This window comes from Panthera uncia, chromosome C2 (assembly GCF_023721935.1).
Source record: "Panthera uncia isolate 11264 chromosome C2, Puncia_PCG_1.0, whole genome shotgun sequence".
NCBI classification, from domain to species: Eukaryota; Metazoa; Chordata; class Mammalia; order Carnivora; family Felidae; genus Panthera; species Panthera uncia.
Window position 1 is genome coordinate 78,482,745 of NC_064810.1, and position 21,571 is coordinate 78,504,315.

The following is a 21,571-nucleotide window of genomic DNA, read 5'->3' on the forward strand; positions in this document are numbered from 1 at the left end:
CAGCTGAGCTCAGACCTTGGTGACACTTGAGTTTGATGTACTTGGCGCTTTAGCTCCGGTTACTGGAACCCTTGGGGTGCCAAATGCACTGCAGCCAGCTGTCCACTTGTCCAAATGTCACTTATGCCTCTAGGCCACTAATTACCAGGCTCCCCTTTGGCCTTATTGCGTCACTCCATTAGGGGCTTGTTGGCGACATGTACAGGAAATGGATTGGGGGCCATTAGACTGTCCAGGTTGAGAAGGGTCGGGCCTTCCTCTTGGGAAAAAAGCCTACTTTTATCATCTGACACCGGAGAAAGATCTCAGGACTAGGAAAGAAGGTGTTCTTGTCCCAGCCCAGCCGCATGGCCTTGAGCAAGTAAATTATTTCCAGTCACACAGTCTCTGTTTGCTGATCTGATACCTGGGGCATAAATAGTCCCTGATTGTGAAGATCAGATGGAATCAGAGGCCTAGGGGTATGCACTTAGGGAGCTGTTGTTACTGCTGTTGACGTTAATTGCCAACTTGAACATTTAGGTACTTTGGACTGGGGTTGAAAAAACCAGGGTTTAAATCCTATTTCTGCTAGTCTGATATATGACCTTGGGCAAGTCTCTTTTCTCTAGGCCTCAGTTTCTTCATCTGCAACACTGAAGGGATTGGTCTAAATCAGTGATTCTTACGTCCACTAGAGTTGCCTATGGAGATTCTTAAAAGCGCGGGTGCCCGCACTCTACCCCAGACATATTGAAGAAAATTCTAAGGAGATACTAGAATCGCATAACCACCGAGGACCACTGGATTGGACAGTCAAACCCCTCCTGCCTCCCCCCTCCATATACCTGCTCCCTCCACACTTGGAACTACTTGATTCCCATCTTCAGGTAAGCCCGCCCACAACCTCCCACACCGATCCTGTGGGTCAAAGCTCTGGACCTCAGCATCAAGTCTGGCGGCGCTACACTGGCTTTGACTTCCTGTTTTACTCTCACCTCTGAGCCCTGGCCAGTTGTCAAGATGTGGTGTTACCCTGTTCCCGGAGGCAGTTGCATCGCTGGGCTTGTCTAGGCCTGACTGGCAGGGCACTGTCTTGCCTTTCTCAGAGTTTGGGATCCCATCTCTGAACTCCAGGCTAATGGGAGGAGACCCGTTACTGGCATCATCCGAGTATCCCTTGCTGTTGGACCCCTCCTTGCATCCCACATGTCCTGTCTGCCTTACCAAGAATGCTACTCCCATCCGAGATGGGCGTGAACACCGTGATGTGTTCCGGGACCACACTCAGTCTGCCGCACAACCAAGCAGGTGGCGTTTTCTACCTGCGGCCCACCTTGGGCCTGGGGCTTCACTCCATCCCCGCTCTAACCTGATTCCTACTCTGTCCAGCTGCAGCCAAGGTCATTTCGACCCGTTCTGCCCCATCACGTGGTTTCAGTGGTGTCTAATAACCCCTCCCGGCCAAAAAGTTAGAACTAAGGTGGTTGCCTCGACCTCAGGAAAAGCACTGGGCCTCAGTTGGCTTATCTGTAAAACAGGAACCACAGCATCTGCCTCGTGAGGGCGTTATCTCTGACTCCAGTGCTCCTCCCGGTCGATTAAGTGAACTAAGCCCTGCTTGTTCTTAGGCCTTAGATCTTAAATGTGCCTTTATCAAGCAGGTTTCCTGGACCAACACGCCCCAGCATCACCGTTATGTGATCTGATAACCTCTGCTTTTACTTTGCAACTCTTTAATCTCCTGTAATTAATTGCTACTTATCAGCTTAAACTCTCTCTCCTCTACTAGATCATAAGGTTCCTTGTTTGCCAACATTAAATACCCCATGCCTGGCGCATAGCAGACATGAGACATGTGTCTGATGACCGACAGATGAGATACTGGATGTGCCTGGCACATAGCAGGTGTCTGGTGAATATTATTCCCTCTTCTCCGCTCCTAGGGAACGCCACTAAGCTGAATCCAGGATGTAAGCGCCCAGCACAAGGGAGAACCAGGGCAGAGCTGAGCATCCTTCTGGATGCTGTGCAGGAGCCATAAGCAACTAGGAGACTGGTAAGGAGGACTCCCACGTCAGCAGTTACCAACCCTGAAATTCTCGACGTTCAAAAGAATTCCATCTGAGAATCTTCCAGAAAGGACCGGTGCCTGGGCCCAGTCCACAGAGACTTTGTTTTATTTCATCTAGAATATGGTCTGGGCTTTGGCCTTGTTCACTAATTCCCCCAGGTGATCCCAATGTGCAGCCATAGACGAGAATGACTGACCCGGTCCAACCACATTTCAGACGTGTGAAGGTGAAGCCCAGGCAGGAAGGGATTAACCCAAGAACCCACAGTAGCTGCGGTGGGGCTGGAGCTAGAACTTCGAAGAGCTAACGTTCCACCCACAGCTCTTCCCACCACACCAAGTAAACAAATTGAAACCGCCTGTATCACTCACAGAGGCGGCTTTCCTGGCACCAGACAAAGCTGGGGACAGGCAGCTTGTTTTTTCCACCCTGGAATATATGTTATTAAAAGCCGGTTTCTGCAAGAAGGATATAATTAATAGTGATGAGTGTAATTCCTTTATTGCAATGAATATTAATTAGAGGTAAACACAGCATCAATATTCACTTAGAGAAGGATGGAGGCTGAAAAAACAGACTGCCCACGCCCAGGCTGTCAGTCACATCAGAAAGTGAAAAGATGACAGGACCCAGAGAGCAAAGTGTTGCTCTATTTTCCTCAGATCCTCTTGGATTAGAAGGCAGCCAAAATGCAAATCCGCTGTCAGGCTGGGCTCCATGACCGTGCAAGTCTGCGTGGGCACAGGTCTGCTGTCTTTAGGGCACAGCCCATAGAACGTTTTAAGCTGGACAGACTCTTCGTCACTCGGGTGAGCATGCTAGAGGGGCAGCTGGTCTCTTGGAACCTCCTGGAAAGGGAGAGGCCAAACAGCCCCATGACCAGCCCTGTTGCTCTGGACTCCACACACTGGAAGAATGGCAAAAGCACATCATTTCCCAGGGAAAATCCCCCAGGCTATGGCAAGTCCCCAGATCTGACAAATCAGACTCATATATGGAGGCTTTTGAAAATGCAGATTGCCAGGTCTTATCCCCATCTTACCGAATGAAAACGTTTATGGACGGAAGCCTGGGAATAAGCATTTTAACACACTCTCACGTTAAGCCTGATTTTTGACCAAACTCAAGGTCTTTTTTTTTTTTTTTTTTTTTTGCCAAGTCAGTTAGGATCTAGAAATCATTTCTCTCATTCATTCATTCATCTGATAAGTATTTATTAAACATTAGGCACTGTGATAGTCATGGGTGAAGACAGAGTTCCCTCTGGTCTAGCAAGAGAAACCAACACATGAGAAATGTAATTATAACACACAGTCATGACTTCCATCATAGAGGGAGGAAAAGAGTAGTATGGGAGCACAGAGGCAGGTAAACTCAATTCTGACTGCAGCCTCCAAGAGTGCTTCTCAGAGAAGATGAGTGGAGAGGTTGTGTGGGTAGCATGTTCTCCCAGCAGTAAAGGCATGGAGACTTGGAGACATGACTGGAAAATGGATTTCACCAGAAGGCAGAGAAAGTGGTGTTTCATGAGGTTGATGAGCGCTAGATTGATGAGTGCATGGACGTCACACAAAGGCATTTAGATTTCACCATGTCAAAGAGGAAAAGACATGCAGGAGACTGACATACACTCGGGTGGGTTGTGTTGAGAACGCATTTAAAGACCGCAGACTTGGGGAGCCTGGAACCTGGCTGGCTCAGTCAACAGAGCATGCAATTCTTGATCTCGGGGTTATGAGTTCAAGCCCCAAGCTGGTCACAGAGATTACTTCAAGCAAATAAACAAGCAAACAAACACAACAACAAACAAACAAAAAACCAAAGACTGCAGGCTTAAATGCCTCTTCATAATATCGGACTTACAATCAAACAAGCATTTGGAGGATGTTAAAAATAATTGGCAAAAAGGAGGTTGGAGTGTACTTAGGAGCCAAGATAGTGAGTAGAGAGAACAAAACAAAACAAAACAAAACAGTGTCTTCCTAGATAAGCTGAGTATGTCCTGAATAGACAGGGAGGAGAGGAGAAGGTATTTCAGGCTTGGCATTGGGACCAACAGCAGAGCGCAGCAAGGGGGCTAACCATTATTCTAGGTCAAGAATGTCTTGATAGGCTTTTCAACCTGTGGCTGTGGGCAGCCGCCTAATAAGCTCCTAATGAGAAGGGGGTCAAGTTTGGCTATAATAGAGCAGACAGAGCAATAATGTGGGTGCCAACTCTGATGACCAGGAAGGGGGTGAGCACCGTACTCAGATGGTTCCCCTGAGATACATTTCAGAAGGAAGTAAACACACCCTCTTCTTTCTGAACTGGCTTTAGACAATCAGTTTCTCAGCTCTGGCAGGACCCATGGCGGGCATCCATGTTAACTCTTACGGCACAGAGATGGGTAAGAGGAATGTCAGAAGGTGCAAGGACCTCACCACTGTCACTTGGCCATCTAATTCCACATGAAGTGAGACCTTTTCCTTTTAGCTAACTCAGCTGCATGCTGGGATTACCTGGAGAGTTTTAAAAACTATTGATGCCTGTGTCCCACCCCAGAGATTCTGACCTTATTAATAGGGAGTGAAACCTGCTATTGAGAGTTATAAACACGGTTACCCAGCTGATCTTATTGTACAACAAAACTTGAGAGCCCTCCATCCTTACTCTTAACCAGTCAACCAATAGGTGTTGAAGGCAAATTAAGGAGTTATTCAGCGATCGGGGGTGTTAGGTAAGACTGCTGTTTCCATTTTGATGGCAGAGTCTTTTTTTTTTTTTCTTTTATATGTAACTTCCTGATCTTCGTTTCAAAGTCTGAAAGCAATTCACACTTAGTGCTGCAGTCCAAACAATACAGTAAGTCTATTTTTCTACAACCTAAAATTGAGCTGTATCTATATCTCCCCCTATTTCTAACAGAAATGTTAACCTCCTCTTACCCCAGATTATACATAGGGATCATTATGGATTTGAAATCCAGCATAATATTAATTTTTTAATAGTCAAAACTAATTTTATTTTTAAGTTGTCCTTGTTTCTTTACTCAAGAATGTTTCTCTCTGCAATAATTTTCTCTTGTGTTCTTTTTTTCCGGTTGCTAGACTAGAGCTTTCAGAAATTCTGGTAGTGAGAGTCACTGTACAGACTTTGTATGGCTAAAATGCTTTGAGTTTGACCTTACATTTTAATGATCACTCGGGTCATTATAGAAGTCCAGGCTCAAGATCATTTTCTTTCTTTCTTAACACGAAACATCATTCCATTATTTCTTGCAGCCATTATCGACAATCAAAAGCTTGTTGGTGATCTGATTCTTTTTCCTTTGTAGATAAATCTGTTTTCTTTCTGAAAGCTCTTAGATTGTGTTTGGTTTTTGTTCCTTTCATTTCCCCAAATTTCACTCGGACGAGTTTAGGGCTGAGTTTTCTCCTCACTACCCAAAAGCTTCATGTGCTCTTTCAATCTACCTATGTACCCTTCTCTGGTACTGGGATGTTTTCCTCAGTGAAATCTCTGATTTTCTTTCATTCATGTTGTCCACTGTCTCCATCTTAAACTTATATCCCACAGAGGGTGGACTTCTGACTCTTTCCTCCAAGTAATTGGAACTTCTGCTCGATGTTTCACCTGTCGATGCTCCGGCTGTAAGAGCTGGCGTAACTGCTCAGCGGCAGCTCACAGCTTGCTCTGTGCTCTGTGACCTCATTTGTTAACTTTTCCTTTTTTTTTTTTATTTAAAAAAATTTTTTTTAAGTTTATTTATTATTGAGAGACAGAGAGACACAGAGTGTGAGCAGAGGAGGGATAGAGAGAGGGGGAGACACAGAATCTGAAGCAGGCTCCAGGCTCTGAGCTCTCAGCACAGAGCCAGACGCGGGGCTCGAACTCACCGACGACGGTGAGATCATGACCTGAGCCGAAGTCAGACATTTAACCGACTGAGCCACCCAGGCGCCCCTCTAATCTTTCTTTAAAATCATATTTTTGAGGGGCGCCTGGGTGGCTTAGTTGGTTGAGCGTCCAACTCCTGATTTTGGCTCAGATCATGAGCCACTCAATGTGCAGCCTGCTTAAGATTGTCTCTCTCTCTGCCTCTGCCCCTCCCTCCCTCTCTCTAAAAAACTAAAATATAATAAAGTCATATTTTTAGTTGGAAAGGATCTCAGAAGCCATTTACTTCAATTCCTTCGTTTTCACTTTTTTAAAGGTTAACTAATAAATTCACATTTTAAAGTCAGTTAAGACATTCTCATTGTAGAAAATTTGGAAAGTACAGAAGATGTAAAATCGTATAAAGAAAAATAATTCATTCACAAAACAATTACAATTAGCAATATCAGCTCCGTAATTTATGAAGGATGGCCCAGGGAGGAGAAATAGAAGGCCAAGAATCCATCAGTCAGCAGGTCATTGGCCGGGTCTCATCCACACCAGTCCTCTGTACTTCCCTCTCAAACAGGAAGACTTTGGTTTTGTCTGTCGGTTAGAGGAACACAAGACTGACCACAAGCCTGGATGAAGTTACTACATCTTTCAAGAAGCTCAGAAGACCCCTAGTTCTGCCTGCTTACACCCTCCTTCCTGCCCATAATCATGTTGGTCACAGCAATGTCCGACTCTTTTTTTTTTTAATTTTTTTTTAATGCTTATTTATTTTTGAGAGACAGAGAGACAGGGTGTGAGCAGGGGAGGGGCAGAGAGAGAGGGAGACACAGAATCAGAAGCAGGCTCCAGGCTCTGAGCTATCAGCACACAGTCGGACGAGGGGCTCGAACCCACGAGTTGTGAGATCATGACCTGAGCAGAAGTCTGCGGCTTACCCAACTGAGCCACCCAGGCGCCCCATTGTCTGACTCTTGAATTCCAAATGAGGCTTAGCCTCATTGCCTTATCTTGAAAATAGGAATAACAATAACTACCATAGTAGGGTGGCTGCGGACACAAAGACTGAAAATGAATATAAAAAGTATTTTGGAACAATGAAACACTATATACATTTAAGAGAGGAAAAGAAGTGAGTGTGGGAGGTTAGTAGGGAAACAGATATCTGTCCTAAATAAAAGACCTATTTCTGTCAGAATCAAAGAGAAAGATCCTTCTCCAAAGAGGAGGAAACCACTGGAATCATAGAATGTCATGTTACAGGGATCAGGAATGCCTTGCTTGTGGTTAAGAATGGTTATGAGCTGAGCCACTGGAATGAACAGTCCCCAAACTAATCTGATGCGTCCTCCGTCCTGCCTCTTTCCTCCCACCTTTCTGGTCCCGCCTCTAGAAACTTGGGCTCTGAGCCACACAGCTGGGTTTGGATTCTGATTCTGCCACTAATCCAACCCGAAAAAGTACTTCACTTCTCTATCCATCCCTTTCCTCTTCTGTAAAATTGGCTTAATCATAGTGTCTCCACGTAGGGTCCTCTCTTCCCTCTTAGCCAGTTTTGCTTCCACAGTCTATCATTACAACTTCCTTGCACTTACTCTCAACTCCCTTCTCCCCCCTTTTCCTCCCCTGCTGAAATCTGCTTTGTAAAACCGCGGCCCTAGTAAATCACAACCCTCCCCACACTCTCTGCTGCCCCTGTGTGGCTGAAGGGAGCTTGAGAAAAATTCAACGCCACACAAACCGCCCCGCTTTAGATACAGGACCAAGGACCACAGGTGCGCCCATAAAATTGCCCAGCTGTCATGCTGTGTTTCCTTAGACCACTCACTCTCACCCTGCTGGAAACAACTTGACAACATCCCTCTCCTCAATCTGCCTTTGCCAGCACTCTCAGCTAATGACCTTGATTTGCGCGTGTCTGAAAAAATTAAAGCAATCAGAAGGGCAGGTCCACAGACTTTCACAAATGTATCTATAAGCCTGGCAGCAATTTCAGACAAGTACTCTACCCTCTCTCCTGTTATGAAAGATATATTGCCCATCCCCTATCTAAAGCTATTATGTGTTGGGGCACCTGGGTGGCCTCAGTCAGCTGGGCAACCGACTTTGCCTCAGGTCATGATCTCCCGGTTTGTGGGTTCGAGCCCCATGTTGGGCTCTGTGCTGACAGCTCAGAGCCTGGAGCCTGTTTCAGATTCTGTGTTTCTTTCTCTTTCTACCCCTCCCCTGCTCATGCTCATGCTCTGTCTCTGTCTCTGTCTCTCTCTCTCCCAAAATTAAATCAACATTAAAAAAGGAAAGTTTAAGAAATAAAAAATAGTAAAGCTATTATGTGTTGAATTGTGCCCTCTAAAAACTTAGCATCTCAGAATATGCCCTGATTTAGACATGGGGTCATTGCACATAGTTAGGATGAGGTCATACTGGAGTAGGGAAGCGTCCTGATTCAATGCAACTGGCATCCTTACACAGAGGAGAAACTTGTTCGCAGCCGTGTACATGGGAAGAACGTCATATGAACAAGAAGGTGAGAACAGGGTCCTGTGCCTGCAAGCCAAGAAATGACAAAGGTTTCTAGCAAACCACTAGGCTGGAAGAAAGTCTCACAGACCTCAGAGGGAGCCAACCCTACCAACACCTTGACCTTGGATTTCTCGCCCCTGGGGCTGTGAGACAGACAGTACATTTCCATTGTTTCAGCCACCCAGTTTGTGGTACTTTGTTCTGGCAGCCCTAGAAAACGATGACAAAGCCAGCCCTTCAGTGATCCAAAGTGACTGGATTCTTAACCCTGTTTAGGTGACCCAAAGACATGATTCCAACAGTACTCCTCTTTTTCTCCTAGAGCCTTTATTTTCCCCTCTCTACCTATTCTTATGTTGTACTCATTGTGTTCAATTCCTCTCCTACTTCTCCTTAAACATACTTAGACTAGGTTTGGATGCCCTTTACTCCCCACGAAGCATTCTTGTCTGGGTCACCAGTGACTTCCACATTGCTAAACCCAACGGCCAGCTCTCCGTCTTGCTCCTATCTGTGAGCAAGTGACATTTGACACAGCAGATCCTTGCTGCCTCCTTGACACTCTCCCTTCCCTTGGCTTCTGGGACAGCATCCTCTTGGCTTTGTCCTTCCTGTCTGACTGTTCCTTCTTCTTGGGGGTTCCTCATCTTTTCCCAGACCCAGGATGTGAGACACCCCCAAGGTCCTCGACCCACCCTCTACCTATGCACACTCCCTGGGTGAGTTCATCCAAGCTCAAGGTTTTAATTACCACCTGTGTGCCAATGATCCCTAAATTTATAGCTCCAGCTGGCCTTCTCCCCTGAACTCCAGGCTCACATATGCAACTGCCCACTCTGGTAAATGCCACATGTCCCAAACGGAACTCCCGATCTTCCTCCAGAAGCTTATTCACCAGCATTGTCCATTTCGCCTAAAAGAAACTCTATTCTTCTAAGCACTCAGGCAAAACCTGATATCCATTTTTAATTCCTCTCTTTCTGACCACAGATCCAAGAAGCTCTGTTGACTCTACATTTAAAATATATCTGGTATCTTGGGGCTCCTGGGTGGCTCATCGGTTAAGCATGACTGCGAGGTCAAGATTTCGCAGTTCGGCACTTGGAGCCCTGCATCAGGCTCTGTACTGACAGCTCAGAGCCTGGAACCTGCTTCAGATTCTGTCTCTCTCTCTCTCTCTCTCTCTCTCTCTCTGCTTCTCCCCCTCTCCTGCTCTGTCTCTCTGTCTCTCTCTGTCTCTCTCTCAAAAATGAATAAACATGGGGCACCTGGGTGGCTCAGTCAGTTGAGCGTCTGACTTCTGCTCAGGTCACGTTCTTGTGGTCTGTGAGTTCGAGCCCTGCGTCGGGCTCTGGGCTGACAGCTCAGAGCCCGGAGCCCGCTTCAGATTCTGTGTCTCCCTCTCTCTGCCCCTCCCCTGCTTGTGCTCATTCTCTCTCTCTCAGAACTAAATACACATTAAAAAAAATTTTTTTTAATGAGTAAAAATTAAATTTTTTTTTTAATTTTAAATATATCTGGAATCTAAGCCTTTTTCGTCCCCTCTGTTGATCCATCATCATCTCTCAGCAAGATTATTGTAGCAGCCACCTGACTGTCTCCCTACTTCTTCCTTGCCCCCCACACTCTGTGCTCAACACAGCAGTCAGAGAGATTCTGTAAAATGTAAGTCACATTAAGTTGAATCCTTAGTGGGTCCTTACTTGGTAAGAGAGAAAGCCACACCCTTACAGTGGCCCCCTAAGACTCTCACGGCTTCTACAAACCCTTACATCTCTGACCTTATGCCCCCCATCCTCCCTGCTGCCTCCGCTCAAGCCACGGGGCTCCTTGTTGGTCCTAGAGCATCCGGCTTGTTCTCTTTGCACTGGCTGTTCCCTTATCTGGAGTGTTGGTCCCCCAGCTAACCACATAGATAGCTGTCCCCTTACCACCTTACCTTACCACCTCTGTCCCCACTCAGATGTCACTTCCTCAGTAAGGCCCATCTGGCCCAATTATGTAAAACCGATCCCTTGGCACGCCTGGGTGGCTCAGTCGGTTGAGCATCTGACTCTTGATTTCAGCTCAGGTCATGATCCCAGGATCGTGGGATCAAGCCCCATGTTGGGCCCCACGCTGAGCATAGAGCCTGTTTAAGATTCTCCCTCTCTCCCTCCGCCCCTCCCCCCTGCTTGCCTGCTTGTGCTCTCTCTCTCAAAATAAAATAAAAAAAAATTAAAAAATTTTTGGTTACAAAAAAAAAACAAAAAACAAAACTGATCCCTGCTCTCCAATACTCCCTTTTCCTTCCCTTAGCCCATCACTTCTTAATATACAATACAACTTACCTGTTAATTACCTTTACTGTATAGTTTGTGTCTCCCTGTACCAGAATGTAAGCTGTGAAGGGCAGGGGTTTATTTTTCTGTTTTGTGTTTATTTATATATGTATTAAGTGCCAATAAATATCTGTTGAAGGAGTAAACAAACGAATGGTTGAGTAGAAACGGTTTAGAATAATGTATGGCACAAAGTAAGTGCTTAATAATTATTAGCCATTGTCTCCTGTATAATATGACCTCCTATTGTTCAGATCAGATTCTGTAGACTGAAGATCTAGGAACTTGGCTGGCAGAGTGCCCCCTAAAGGAAGGACACTGGGGAAAGCAGGAGACTTGCCGGGCAATGAAGCTTATCCAAGCCTCATTTATTTCCAGTTGACTTGCATGGGCTTTTTTGGTTTTCCTCCAATTGCTCTCTTGTGGCAGCCTTGGATGGATCTCTTGGACCTACCCTGGCAGGGCCCCCTGAAATCACTGCTCTGGGCTTCTCGGGAGAACCTCAGGCCCAATTTACCCAGTGGGAAATAAAAATTAATAACCTCAAAGAGTTCTCAGCCTATTTCTGTTGTTCTCTCATTTTCAGGACTTTTTTCAGCCTTTAAGAGGAAATAAGAGAATTAGGCCCAAACGCAAGAGCTGATGGTACTTAATGCTGGTGAACGGAGCATGGGCAGATTCTGCACAGCCCGGCAAGATGGTCCAGCCATCGGTAGAGAATACGAATGGGTTTTAATTTGGTTTTGTTTTGATGAAAGGGTTTGCAAGGGAATCGATTTAATGTGGCTTGTGTTTTACAGGACCACCCCGGCTGTAATTTTGAAGACAGAGTGTGGAGTACAGTTTGGGGGCCGAGTGCCTGGAAGGATGGGGGCCTCAGAGCAGCTCACAGGATTCACGAGATACTCTCCGTGCGCTCAAGTATGTGCATGGGTTGGGTTGGGGACAGAGGCAGGGTGGCGATTGAGTAACCTGTTTTGTACACATCTCCTGCACCTATGTCTTCTGCAAAACAGGACGGACCAAAGTGCCTCAATTTTCTCAGAAACAAGAGAGAAGGGCTCGTCTTGCAGAACCCCTAATCATTCTTTCCTGCATTCCCTACTTTTTCATCTGTCCAGGAAAATTAGTTTCCGGAATAATTTCCACAGAACAGAATAGCTCCAGTCCTTTATTCTTCAATACAAAGGTGATTTTAGCGACGGGTCCCGCTCTCCGCCCCTTCCTGAGTGCACTCAGACCCCCCTCTGCAAACCACATTGTGGTTTGAAAGCCCACCCAGTAAGAGGGGTGGGTATTCAAATGACTGATAGGGTCTTAGGGAGAGGAAAGGGATTATATTTTACCTTGGCAAACACTTGGGGTGAGGAGGTGCCCTGATTTTTAGTCCAGAGTCCTCTGGGCTGTTGGGTTTCTGCTGCTACTCAGTGTTAGCCTGTTCACCGACAGCATCTCACCCAGAGACAAGCCTGGCCTGGAAGACGGCCTTGCTGGAGGGGAAAGGGGGTAAGAGCAGGAAGTGGGGGTCCAGGGTCTCGCAGATCCCCACCATTAATATCAGTGTACTTTGTCTATACCACCTATGGTTGTGGGAATTTAGAACCACACGAAGCAGATCAAATGGAAACCATAAGATCCATAAGATCAAATGGAAACCTTGAACTGGTTGCTTTCAGAATCGTTTTGCCTGGAAAGCTTGGGCGTTGCAGGAAGAACACACACAACACAAGCATTGCTGTTGCCAGTGCCCAGGACGCCTAAAATGGGTTCGGTTACAGCCAGGAGAGAGCCTGCGCGCAACCCTGGTGACAAGGGCAGTGCTTTCTTGGAGGCACCGTGCTACACAGCTCTTCAGTGATTCACTGCTTTCTAAATCAAGGTGCCATCAAGGTTTTTCCTTTAATAATATTGCCCTCATCCTGTCCCATTTGCCTTCTTAAAAGAGTCAATGAAATAGAATTAAAGTTTCGAGCTGGGCATGTTTTGTAACCTTGGGAAGAACCATAGGAGCGTGTCTGGCAAGGGGACCTCACCGGTCATATCTGTGGAATCATCAAAATGGTTAGGGAATTAGGGACAGCTGTCCCAGAACAGAGGACCCACCTCCCACACTGAGCAGGGCCCAGACCTGCCTCTGAGCTGTGTTGGGGGAAGCTGTCATTTCCTAGGGGTGTCACTGGAATGGGGCCATCACACACTTCTCCCCTTTGACATTTGGGGAGAGACATTTGGATCTTCCCAATGCTCCTCAGTGAAAAGAGAGGGTAGACCTTCGCTACCAGGAATGGACCTGTTAGAGTGGAAGATGGCAAGGAGCTACTCTGATCATGTAGCAGGTTTCCAGTGCAGGGATAGAGCCTCAAACAGGCACCCAGAGATTTATATTCCCGCCTTGAGGCTGATGGGGGCTGTCCCTGAATCTTTGTGACATGAAAAAGTCACTTTCCATCTCTAGGGCTCAGCTTCCTCATCTGTGAAAAGGATCAGATGATCCTCATGGCCTCTTCAATAATTCAGTTCAGTCCCACATAACATGAGTGGATCATTCTGACATCAGAGTGGAGGCAAGACTGGAAGAACATTGCCTGGAGGCCAGGAGATGAGCTACCATTAAATTCCAATGAATTACTATTAAATTACCAATACCTTTCTTAAGCTATGTTAAGAAAGGCATGATAATGGCCTGAGCAGCAGTTGTATCAGCTAGGAACTGCTGAGTAACAAATCACCCTAAAACTCCCTATTATTTTTCAATACCTACAGGTCACCTAGAAGCCCTACTTGACCAATCCTGACTGGGCCCATGCATGTGTCTGTGGTTGTTCGGCTGTCAGGTTGGCTTGGGGACTCTCTGGTCAGCTCTCTGTCACATCCCTCTAGCAGCCCAGCCCAAACATGTTCTCAGAGCAGTGGCGGAGGCCTAAGTGAGAAATCAGGCTTTTTTTTTTTTTTCCTATGTATTCTTTTACTTTTTCCTTGTATTTTCTTTAATAGCATTTTAATACAGAAGTTGAATTGATCAAAACAGAGTTCAACATTGTAAAAAGGTAGGAGTGAAAAATCTTCCTCCCTGTTCCTGTCCCCAGTCTGCCCTATTCTCCCAGCCCGCTCCCAGCCACAGATAACACTTTCTTATTCATTTCTCATATACTTTTCCACTGTTTTTTTAATTTTTTTATTATTTTTGTATTATTATTTTTTTAACATTTATTTATTTTTGAGACAGAGAGAGACAGAGCATGAGTGGGGGAGGGTCAGAGAGAGAGAGGGAGACACAGAATCTAAAACAGGCTCCAGGCTCTGCACTGTCATCACAGAGCCCGATGCGGGGCTCGAACTCACGGACCGCGAGATCATGACCTGAGCTGAAGTCGGACGCTTAACTGACTGAACCACCCAGGCGCCCCTCCACTGTTTTTTGTTTTTTTTTTTAAATGAGGACACAACCATACATGAATGTATGTTCTTATTTTCCCATATTTTGGACACAAAACCTTCTTATGCTGGATATACTACTCTTCTTTATATACTAAACCATGGTGATCTTTTCAAATCAGTACATGGGAACCTTTGGGTTGTTTCCAATCTTTGAGCTAGTGCCTTCAGGGACAACCTGGCTTGTTTGCAATACATTTGTGCTGCTGTTTCGGCACATCTGAGTGAAAGCTAAAGAAATCAGGCATTTTTTAAAGCCTCTGCTTGCATCAAGTTTGCTAGTGTTCCATTTTCCAAAGTAAGTGTCCTGGCTGAGCCAAAATTCCATGTGAGAGACACAACCAGAGGGCACAGATCCAAGGAAGCAATCCTTGTATATCATCTAACAATCCTCTGCAGAGGCGGGCTAAGGAGAGGGGATGCATACAAGAAACACAGAGAAAAGCAGGAGGTGGCTTCCCATCAGCTGTGACCTCAATGCATGTCAGAAACTTGGACATGTCCTTGAGTAGGCCCCAAGCCCAAGTGACCAGGAAACAAGATGGGGCAGGGTCAGTAAGGAGATTCGGGTGGAAGATGTTAGTGTTGGCTTCTGCTCAAGACCCTGTTCTCCATGAACAGGTCTCATTTGGTACAGCTTGGTATTTTCTTTTCTATTTCCTTTCGGTTGTTAACAAGATTCCTTCCCCATGCCATATTAAATTATTTTCACTAAAAAAGAAATAAATAAATAAAGCAAGAGGCGAGGGTGCAGAGTAGGGGAGGGCGTGAAGCTGTGCACCCAGCATCAGATATGGTGAGGGCAGTGGGATCAGAGAGAGAAACCCTCAAGAGACTTGAAACGCAGGATGCCCTGCGGTGCGGGGATGGCAGTGTCCTACCTACATGCTCCGCAAGATCTCCCTGCTTGTCCAAACCTCAATAGACTTTGTGGCTTGTTTAAATAATGGAGGTCTCAGTCCCACCGATTTATCTTCCAGGAGAGAGACTATGAAGGAAGAAGGAAGACAGGTGTGGCCAGCCCCTTTACAATTTCCCATTGACTGGAGTTGAGAGCCATCAACTTTGGAACTTTCCCACATCGGTAACATTTGTGAGCCTGAGTCTGTGTCTCCTGCCACAGTGGGCCACAAAACCATTAAACAACAACGACAAAGAGTCAGAAGAGTGTATGAATGGCAGCCCAGCCCAACACTACAGAGACAACAGAAGGTACTCAGATACGTTTTCAGATTTGATTCTCAAACTGCCCTAGACTGTTAGCTTCATCAAGACAAGAGAAATCATGTCTGTTTCATCCACTGCATCCACAGTGCTTAGAGCAGTGAGTGGCACATAACAGGTGCCCAATCCGTATTTGTTGAATACATGAACGCTATGAAGCAAAGAAGACAAGTCATTATCCCCATTTTATATTTGAAGCCTAGAGTCTCGCGGTTAATAAATGGCAGAGCCAGGCCCAAGTGGAGACACTCATCCCCAGGTCATTGCTAGCTATTTTGTCTTATGATGCTTCTAGGTCATTAGCCTCAGGAAGCAAAGAATCCGAAAGGCATTTATGTGTGGAGCAGCTGTACAGGGCACAGGCAGAACCTCTGGAGCTTTCTAGCACTAAGCAAGATTCACAAAGAAAGGACAGAGATGTGGATGAGTAGCTGGCCAGAAGCTCCCAGTCTTCCTGGTGCAGCAAAGGTGCGTTCCCAGCGCGCGGTCCCCAGCCAGGAACATTCGCAGCTCTTCAGCCTCTCCTGGAGCGGAGTTCCAGAATGGAGCCTCCTCTGGCAGCCCAGGTGCTCCCATGAAAGCCAGATCCAAACACATCAGGGTTATGTCTAACTCATCTGTGCACGGTCCACTGTTTAGATATTACCCATCCTAAGACTCAGGACCCATCACTGCCACTCTTTGTTCTCTGGAAGAGATAACCGTCTCAGGAGGAAATAGTCTTACTACAAATTAAGAGGCTAAAGTGCATAGTTGACCATCGAGAATGACTACACGACATTAAGTTCTTAAGGTCCAGTGAAACCCTGAAAGGACCACAGCCTGGGTCCCTTAGGCAAAGGTCTGGAAGCAGTTGAAACAACATGCATGTTGTAAGTGTTCTGAAGGAGAGGGTCCATGGCTTCCATCAGATCCTGACAGGAGTCTCTGATTCAGTTCCAGCCACAAGATCTAGAATGGACTTGTCATCTTCCCAACTACTTGGCTTTGCTCAAAGCCCCAGGGATGGGACATGTCCTTAGCAAGACAATGCATACTGTTTCCTGTGGTCACTGCCTGCCTTCCACAGAGAATGAAAAGTGAGTAGGTGGTCCCAATGGGACTAGAGCAATGCCTCTCCCTCCTCGTGTCCAACACACGGGGTCAGAGCCGGAACGGTAGCATGCAAATCCTGGAACAGGCTCCAGAGGACATCAGCAGGCATAGAAGATGATTTTATACTTCGTGTAAAGACAACTAATGCCTAGCTCCCCCAAAGTGGCGTGTTTCAAAAGAGATTTCTGCTCCTATGTCTCAGAAGAGCCTTACATAGAAGCCAAGCCTTGAGCTGGTGGCATCCATCAGCCTCAAATTCTAAAGGATGCTGCCCCACCCCTTCCAGGGTTCAGTAAAGGAGGCGAAACCCCGGGGTTTGTGCTAAAAGTGATTCTCTGGTGCCACCTGGTGGTCACTACTTATGAATGCACCTTTTACAACACAGACTTCGTACTAAGTTTGTACTTTGCTTTTTACCGATTTCAAAACTGAACTCAGTTCAAACTCCGCCCATTACTGACATGCAAGTTGAAGCTCAGGGATGGCATAATATAGCAGGTGGCTCATCAGTGGCAGAGACTACATTGAAGCTCAGGCCTTCCCATTCTCCTTCCGGAGCATTCTCCCACCCTGTGCAATGTTAACTTTTCGTTCCACTTCACCCTTTTCCCAGGACAGGAATTTTCCATCTGGAACCAATGTCTGGGCTGAATGCCCTCCTTTGTGCTCCTAAAGTCCTCTAAGTTTCCCTCTGCAATGGCCTTCTGTACCCAGGTTGTCCTACTGACTTTTCTGCATCCCTCACTCAAAAAGAGACCTTTGAGAGCAGAGACTGTTCAACACTCTGTATCCCAGGACCCAGCCTGGAGCCTGGAACACACGGACAGATGCATGAAGTTCCCCATCACCCAGATGAGCCGTACAGTATGCATGCGGGCCAGGAGCACCATTGCTGCCCCTGTCACCATGACCACTGTCTTCCTACTCCATGCTGTGGACCCCTTATAGTTCAGGGTCCTGAAGAGAACAAGACATGGTCCCTATCGTGTGGTGCTCCAGTCAGGGAGGAGACCCAGCAAGGTCAAGTATGGATCACAATATGATGTGGGGAGTCCTACACAGAGGTACCCTAAGGGCAGAGAGAAAACACTGGGGTGAGGCTGTGAATCTCGAGATAGTTTCTGAGACTTGAAGGTGAATGGAGGTGGCCCTTGGTAGAGGGCATCCGACAGCAGACAAAGCCAGCCCCAGAGGTGTGAACAAGTAGGTGTGGAAAGGGTATATCTGGAGTATAGGATGCATGTGAGAGTTGTGGGTGAGAAAGGCAAACTCGGGGGCCAACTCACAAGGGCTCCTCATGCCAGGAAATGGGAGCTTAGCCTCTGTTTCTAGGCGTGAAATCCCTGCAAAGGATTTTAAAGACAACAATGAAATGGGGGTCTGGGCAGCAGTGGGGTCAATGAAGTCGGAAACATTAGAATAAAGAACGTGGCCCAGGAAAAGTTTATAGAGCTGGTGTTCTCCAACTTTAGTGTGCTATGGGATCTCCAGGAGGGAGAGCTTCTAAAGCAGAGTCCCGGGACCCCTCCTGGGATTCGGCTTCAGCAGGTCTGGGCTTGTGCCCCAGCACTTGGCATTTTTAGCAAGAATTAAGCCTCTGCTACAAACGACTCAAGGGCCGCACTTGAGGCACCACTGGAGAAGAATGAGGGGAGCAAGGGCCAAGGACAGCGAGAGACGGGGCTGTGAAAAAGATGCTTTGTGGTGGGAGCTACAGAGGAACAATTGGAGGGGTAGGAAGGGACAAGGGAACAAGCAGTGCCTATAAGACCACAGGAAAATTGTTTTAAGGACAGAATGGTTCCCCAAAGCAAACTCACCAGGAAAGTTAAATTAGGTATGAAGAGAAAATGTGGTGATTGGCTTTGGGCAATGAGGAGGTCCTTAATGACTATCCTGCAAGCGGTTTTGTGGGAGCAGTGGGGACAGAGCCAGACGATAGAAGGTCAGAAGTAACTGGAGAAGAGAAATACGGACACTCAGGGGCTCTCCCTCCCTCTAGAAGCCTGACCTGGAAAGAAAATGAGAAAGAGAATGGAAGCCAGAGGGGGACGGAAATAGGTGCCAGAGAAGAATTTTGGTGTTCGGGTCGGAAAAGTTGACTATCTCTCTATGGTATGGAGGCCGAGTGGCTGAAGATCACAGCAGAGGGTCCAGGAGGGAAGGGTGGCCAGAGAAGGGAACATCCTGGAGAGGACCGGGAGCTGGGGTGAGGTCCAGAGCCCCTCTCTCCTGAGGCCAGTGGGGAGAGGGAGGGGAAAGGTGTGCTTGAAAACAGGTTTGCAGGGTGATTCAAATGAGGTACAAAGATAACAAATACCATAAATATATCAACTCACTTTGCCAAAATCTGAGTTGAGATAAATCTGGGAGAAATAGTAAGATCATTAAACAACGGAACGAAGATCCAAAAAGATGTGAAGTGTCTAGAGTGAAGAGCTAAAACCCAGCTTTAATTTAGCAGACATGAACTCTGTACTTGGTTTAAAAGTCAGCTTCCACAAGCACAGAAGGGCAACTTGACTGAACAGCAGACAACGGTTTAAAAAATTAATTGACAATATTCTCCACTTGACCAAAAAGGATTACAAGGCTTTTAAAAGCTAAGGACCTCAGGTTATCAATGTGAGATCCCAGGATTTAGCAAAATTCTAGCCTATCCACTGTTACTTTTTCACACTTTTCTAAAGACGCGACGGTGGGGAAGAGTGGGTGGTATGATGGTTGAGACAGCTTAGTCTGTACTCTGCTTAATAAATGTTTTTTTAAAGTAACTCATTTGCAAACCTTGATATTTTAACAATAAGTGGAAGCCAGTTCCTTGTGATGGATCTCAAAACTGATTGAACTGATTTCACCAAACCAAGTTCACAAATCTCCCTGAACACCTGGGGAGCTTTGCGAGAAGACATCCCCAAGACCTTCTGTCTGGCCTCACAGAGATTCTGATTGGGTAGATCTTGGCGGGGGCGGGGTGGGGGGCTGTCAATGAACCACAGTGAGGTTTAGAAGACACTTAACTGGTTAGGAAATCTTTGGCGGTGTCTGATTCCCATCCTAAGCTGCTAAAGAGACGCAAAACATTCTTCCTTGCGTTTCATAGGTATTCAGAACCAACAGATCGTGTCTTTAGTGACTATGACGACTTACGTGCTTGAAGCTATGGCTAATTTTGGTATACTTTATAATTTTATAAAGTTTTTTTATAAAGTTTTTTTATAACAAATTTTTGGGAGACTTTATAATTTTGGTAGAATTTTGGGCATGTGTTGGTATCACATATAAAAGTGTTGGAAGACTGGCTTAGATTCATAAACTTCTTTTCTCAAAAGAGTTTAGTTTTCAATACAAATCTCTATATATCTATTCTAATCTTTTCAAATGGCTAGTTATTTATGAGCAGCATATCCATGCGTAATGATGCCGTGGGTGTTACGGAGAGAGACGGGTAAAGTTAGGAAGAGGTGGTTTGGAATGAACTCATCCCGCCCAAAGATCCCAAAAAAGGGACCAATCATTTATCATCTTTACCATTTAAGTTTACTTTTATTGGCTGACGTGTCTCTTTGAGTTAGATTTTATATAAAATCCATCCATTATATATATTTTTTTGTAAATTTACACAGCCTTGCAACCATTCGCCGCCATCTAGAACCCTGCCACCCTCCAGAAAGTTCCTTCACGCCTGTTGGCAGCCTGATAGCCTATGTAAACCTCAGATCTATTTTCTGTCTCTAATGTTTTGTCTTTTCTAGAAACTCTATGTAAAGAGAAGCCCAAAGTACTTAGTCTTTCACAGTTGGCTTCTTTCACTTTGCTTAACACTTGTGAGGACATACACACAGTTTGCTCTCTACTTTCAGCTCTTACATTTCAGTCTACGATCTATTTTTTAATTCATACTTTTGTGTCATGAGAAGTAAGAGTCTAAGTCTATGCATTTGTATATGTGTGTATTTTTGCCTGTGAATATCCAATGGTGTCACTACCATCTGAAAAGGCTGTCTTTCCCCCTTGAGTTGCCTTGGCATCTTTATTGGAACCATTGATCATAAATATGTAGGTTTATTTCTGTACTCTGTCTTCGGTTCCATTGATCTACATGTCCATCTTGTAGGAAGGATAAACACTGATTTGTGAAAATATTGTTTCGGTTATATGTACTAGGTGAGTGTGTAAAGTGTATTTCTTACCGATGACTGTGGCAAACATATCTTCTTGAAAATTATTTATCTAAGCAGTGCCTGAAAATACAATAATACACAAAAAAAAAGGGTTCTCAAATAGGCTATTGGCACCCACAAAGACTGTGGAATAGAGTACAGCCTCACACTTTGCAGAAGAGGAAACTGAGGCCCATAGGGAGGAAGCAAGTTGGCCACAGTTGTGCTACAATGCAAACTGGGGTGCCTTTCCCAGAAGCCCCCATTTTCCTGATGCTCCAGCCACCCCTCCTGTTGTTTTGTGAATCCTTGAGGGGCTCCCACCTCCGCCCGTTGCAATGAGGTCCTGCAGTCAACAGCTGGCAGAGCTCACATGGGCACAGGACCGGGCAGGAATCCTGGGGGCTGTGACCCGCCAATGCCCCCGTCTTCCCCTCTCTCTTCAGCCTCCCCCTGCAGGTTCACTGAAAGAGGTCTCCACAGACACTGCATTGCCTGGTGGGTCCGGCCCCAGATGACTGTTCTCTGTGCTCCTACTCCTCCCTCCCCACGGACTGCAGAGTTGGCTTTTCTTCAGGGACTCTTCTCAGAATGGAAAAAAGAGGGCAGCACCACGGACGTCAAATGGCTCTTACACAATGGCAGCATCTTGCTGAGAGTCATGTAAATAAGCCTGGGAACATACGGATTGAATTTCCCTCAACTTACCCAGGAATGTAATAAGTCAGGGCCATGGAAGAAGGCTGCCGCTCGGCCAGGCGCTCAGAACACTTGAAAGACTCCTCTCCCCACCCCAGAGACATCTTACCCTGGAGGTCTCCATCCCTCTCAAGTTCCAGGGCTCCTAGCCTTGACGAGGCACAGACACTTGGCTCTGTCCCTGGCA